Genomic DNA, 5,590 nt, shown 5'->3' with positions numbered 1-5,590 from the left:
GTGGTTAGGGGCAATCAGGCATGCAGGCAGGCAAGCAGTTGGGAGCCAGCAGTCCTGGATTGCGAGAGGGATGTCTGACAGCCCATTTAGTGGTCCCAGATTGGAGAGCATGCACGCTGGGCTGAGGGACACCCCGCTCCATGCACGAATTTCATGCACCGGGCCTCTAGTCTATCTAATACTAGAAGAATATGCAAATTGTCCAGGACACTGTCACAGTAACAGTAATGACCAGCAGGCTGCTTGGGGCAACAAGGCTGGCAAGGGGTTTAGTGAGGGACAACCAAACGACTCAACAGCAGGCTGCGTTGGGCGACCAGGCCGGCAGTAGGGGGGCAGTTGAGGGTGACCAGGCTGGCAGGGGGGAGCAGTTGGGGGCGACCAGGCCAGCAGGGGGGCAGTTAGGGGTGATCAGGCTGGCAGGGGGGAGCAGTTGGGGGCGACCAGGCCAGCAGGGGGGCAGTTAGGGGTGATCAGGCTGGCAGGGGGGGGGGAGCAGTTAGGGGCGATCAGGCAAGCAGGCAGGTGAGCAGTTAGGAGCCAGTGGTCCCGGATTGTGAGATCCCCAGGATTGGTCCTAAACCGGCAGTTGGACATCCCCCGAGGGGCCCTGGATTGGAGAGGGTGCAGGCTGGGCTGAGGGGACCCCCCCATGCATGAATTTTGTGCACCAGGCTTTTAGTATAAAATAAGCTTGGTAAAGTATGTAAAGAAGGGAGAAAATGAGCAGTCTTGATTTAGCTGGAGGGTTTTTAACTGTTATGATTAAGCATACCAAATGCCACTGTAGAACTCTGAAAGGGAAAAGCCATGATGAAAACAGTGCTTAAGGGAAATTATTTGAAGAATTTAGTATAAGAGAAAACAGAAATATATTGTATTAAAAACAATGAGAGTGGGGCTGTATAGCAAAAGATTATGAAAATCAGAAATATCAAGCACAGGAAGATTCTCAAGGCCCTGGAAAGAAAAAAACATTCAGACTATGAGGGAAGAATGAAGAATGAGTCAAAAGATATACACCAAGCTTTTATATCAAGTACACACACCAGAATGACAATGATGCTAGTAACCAGTGGAAACATTGAGAGTGTGGATAAAGATAGCCCAGCCAATTATTGATAAGCTTCAAGTCTCCATAATCAAGGAAACTCTTATAAGGAATTGGTGGTATAAATCTGAAAAGCCCCTTATTTATATCTGAAAGCCAATTATTTAGTTAGGTGATCATGACAATCAGGAGAATAGGGAATTGCCCAGACATAAGGAACACTGGAGAGGTTCACCCAGTAGTAGCCAAAAAAGAGAGATCCAGCCAGGCAGATAGTGAAGGTTTCAGCAAACAGAGCATCAGCCAAAGTTGGCGTGGTGGTTGCATAGGCCCAACCCGGTCTGGCTCAGTGGATAGAGTGTCAGTGCCCAGACTGAAGGGTTGAGGGTTTGATTCTGGTCAAGGGCATGTACCTCAGTTGCATGCAGGCTCAATCCCTAGGCCCCCTCCCACCCTCTCTCAAAATCAATGGAAAAATATCCCCAGGTAAGGATTCACACACACACACACACACAGTTGCCTAGTATTCTCTTGTGTTGCTAAGCCTTAATTTACTTAGCCATTTAATAATTTTATACTTGATATTTTGATTTTTTCCCTTTGATCTTTGTTTATTGAAACAATGTCATAATGAACATACTTGTATATGTGTGTGTGTGTGTGTGTGTGTGTGTGTGTGTGCGTGTGTGTGTGTGTTCTGGGGATAAATTTCTTATAAAAAAAAAAAACTTGGAAAAAACAAACAAAATACTTGATACAGACAGCCTAATTTGCCTTTTAAAAGTTTGTGCCAATTTTCACCCCATCTGCAGAGCCTGGCAGTGCCCATTTCAACACATCTGCATCAACAATGAATAATAATCATTTTATTAACTGTATTGCCAAATTGCTGACCAAACCAAGGGTTTTTGCTGTATTTTTTATTAATGAGGTTGCATACTTATAAATTTCTTATTTTTTTTTAATATTTTTATTGAGGTATTATATGTGTACATATCTTACTATTACCCCCCACCCCACACCCACACATGCCCTCCCCCCCCAGAGTTTTGCGTCCATTGTTTATGCTTATATGTATGCATACAAGTCCTTCGTTTGATTTCATAACTCCCCCACCTTTCCCAAACTTTCCCCCTGTAATTTGAAAGTCTGTTTGATGCTTTACTGTCTCTGTATCTATCTTTTTGTTCACCACTTTATAATGTTCTTTACTATCCCTAAATGAGTGAGATCATGTGGTATTTTTCTTTCATTGACTGGCTTATTTCACTTAGCATAATGTTCTCCAATTCCATCCAGGTTGCTGCAAATGATGAGAATTCCTTCTTTTTTATGGCAGCATAGTATTCCATTGTGTAGATGTACCACAGTTTTCCGATCCAGTCATCTGCTGATGGGCACCTAGGCTGTTTCCAAATCTTAGCTATTGTAAATTGTGCTGCTATGAACATAGTGGTGCATATATCCTTTCTGATTGGTGTTTCTAGTTTCTTCGGATATATTCCCAGGAGTGGGATTACTGGGTCAAATGGGAGTTCCATTTTCAGTTTTTTGAGGAAACTCCATACTGTTCTCCACAGTGGCTGCACCAGTCTGCATTCCCACCAGCAGTGCACGAGGGTTCCTTTTTCTCCGCATCCTCGCCAACACTTGTTGTTTGTTGATTTGTTGATGATAGCCATTCTGACAGGTGTGAGATGGTACCTCATTGTTGTTTTGATTTGCATCTCTCGGATGATAAGTGACTTTGAACATGTTTTCATGTGTCTGTTGGCCTTCCTTCTGTCTTCTTTTGAAAATATTCTGTTTAGGTCTGTTGCCCATTTTTTTATTGGATCATTTATCTTCCTCTTATTAAGTTGCATAAGCTGCCTGTAGATGTTGGAGATTAAACCTTTATCAGTGATAGCATTTGCAAATATGTTTTCCCATGCAGTGGGCTTTCTTGTTGTTTTGTTGATGGTTTCTTTTGCTGTAAAAAAGCTTTTTATTTTGATGTAGTCCCATTTGTTAATTTTCTCTTTAGCTTCCATTGCCCTAGGGGCAGTGTCAGTGAAGAAGTTCTTGTGGCATATGTCTGAGATTTTGTTGCCTGTGGATTCCTCTAGTATTTTTATGGTTTCCCGTCTTATGTTTAAGTCCTGTATCCATTTTGAGTTTATTTTTGTGTATGGTGTAAGTTGGTGATCTAGTTTCATTTTTTTGCATGTATCTGTCCAGTTTTCCCAACACCATTTATTGAAGAGACTGTCTTGACTCCATTGTATGTTCATGCCTCCTTTGTCAAATATTAATTGAGCATAGTGGTTTGGGTCGATATCTGGGTTCTCTATTCTGTTCCATTGATCAATATGTCTGTTCTTGTGCCAGTACCAGGCTGTTTTGAGAACAGTGGCTTTGTAATACAGCTTGAAATCTGGTATTGAGATCCCACCTACTTTATTCTTCTTTCTGAGGATTGCTGAGGCTAGTCGGGGTCTTTTTTTATTCCAGATGAATTTTTGGAGAGTTCTTTCTAGGTCTGTGAAATATGCTGTTGGTATTTTGATGGGGAGTGCATTGAATCTGTATATTGCTTTGGGTAGTATGGACATTTTAATGATGTTGATTCTACCAATCCAGGAACATGGTATGTTCTTCCATCTGTTTACGTCTTCCTCTATCTCTTTTTTCAGTGTCCTGTAGTTTTCTGCGTATAGGTCTTTTACCTCCTTAGTTAAGTTTATTCCTAGGTATCTTAATTTTTTTGGTGCGATGGTAAATGGGATTGCTTTTTTAGTCTCTCTTTCTGTAAGTTCATTATTGGTGTATAGAAAAGCCATAGATTTCTTGGCGTTAATTTTGTATCCCGCTACATTGCCGAATTCATTTATTAAGTCTATTAGTTTTTTGATGGAATCTTTTGGGTTTTTTATGTACAATATCATGTCATCTGCAAATAAGGACAGCTTCACTTCTTCTTTTCCAATTTGGATGCCTCTTATTTCTTCTTCTTGCCTAATTGCGATAGCTAATACTTCCAGTACTATGTCAAACAGGAGTGGTGAGAGTGGGCATCCCTGTCTTGTTCCTGTTCTTAGGGGAAATGGTTTTAGTTTTTGCCCATTGAGTATGATGTTTGCTGTGGGTTTATCATAAATAGCTTTTATTATGTTGAGGTATGAGCCTTCTATTCCCACCTTGTTGAGAGTTTTTATCAAGAAAGGGTGTTGGATTTTGTCAAATGCTTTTTCTGCATCTATTGATATGACTATGTGATTTTTATCTCTCAATTTGTTTATGTGATGTATCACGTTTATTGATTTGCGGATATTGTACCATCCTTGCATTCCTGGAATAAATCCTACTTGGTCATGGTGTATGATCTTTCTGATGTACTGCTGGAGCCGATTTGCTAGAATTTTGTTGAGGATTTTGGCATCAATGTTCATGAGGGATATTGGCCTGTAATTCTCTTTCATTGAGTTGTCTTTATCTGGTTTTGGTATTAGGGTGATGCTGGCTTCATAGAAGGAGCCTGGTAGTGTTCCTTCCTCTTGAATTTTTTGGAATAGTCTGAGGAGGATAGGTTTTAGTTCTTCCTTGAAAGTTTGATAAAACTCTCCTGTGAAGCCATCTGGCCCCGGGCTTTTGTTTGCCGGAAGCTTTTTGATGACTGCTTCAATTTCTTCCATAGTTACTGGCATGTTGAGCTGTTTAGAATCTTCCTGATTGAGTTTTGGAAGGTTGTATTTTTCTAGGAATATGTCGATTTCCTCTAGGTTGTCCAGTTTGTTGGAATAGAGTTGTTCATAGTATTTTGTAACAATCCTTTGTATTTCGTCGGGATCTGTTGTTATTTCACCTCTTTCATTTCTGATTTTGTTTATTTGGGTCCTCTCTCTTTGCTTCTTGGTGAGCCTGGCTAGAGGTCCATCAATCTTGTTTATCCTTTCAAAGAACCAGCTCTTGGTTTTGTTGATCTTTTGTATTGTTTCTTTGGTCTCTATGTCGTTTATCTCCGCTCTGATCTTTATTATTTCTTTCCTTCTGCTTACACTGGGCTTATCTTGTTGCTCTCTCTCTAACTCTTTGAGTTGTTGGGTTAGGTAATTTATTACCATTGTTTCTTGTTTTTTGCAGTAGGCTTGTAGAGCTATGAACTTCCCTCTCAGGACTGCTTTCGCTGTGTCCCATAGATTTTGGATTGTTGTGTTTTCATTGTCGTTTGTTGCCATGATGTTTTTTATTTCTTCCTTGATGTCTTTGGTAACCCAGTCATGGTTTAATAGCATGCTGTTTAGTCTCCAAGTGTTTGATTTCTTTGGGTTGTTTTTATTGTAGTTGATTTCCAGTTTTATGCCACTGTGATCTGAGAAGATACTTGATATGATTTCTATCTTCTTGAATTTGGAGAGACTTTGCCTATGTCCTAACATATGGTCTATCTTTGAAAATGACCCATGTGCACTTGAGAAGAATGTATATTCTGTGGCTTTGGGGTGAAATGTTCTGAAGATGTCGATTAATTCCATCTGTTCTAGTGAGTCATTTAGGATT

The sequence above is a fragment of the Eptesicus fuscus genome, chromosome 6, assembly GCF_027574615.1.
Source record: "Eptesicus fuscus isolate TK198812 chromosome 6, DD_ASM_mEF_20220401, whole genome shotgun sequence".
In the NCBI taxonomy this organism is placed as follows: domain Eukaryota; kingdom Metazoa; phylum Chordata; class Mammalia; order Chiroptera; family Vespertilionidae; genus Eptesicus; species Eptesicus fuscus.
Note: the sequence above shows the minus strand (reverse complement) of the source record.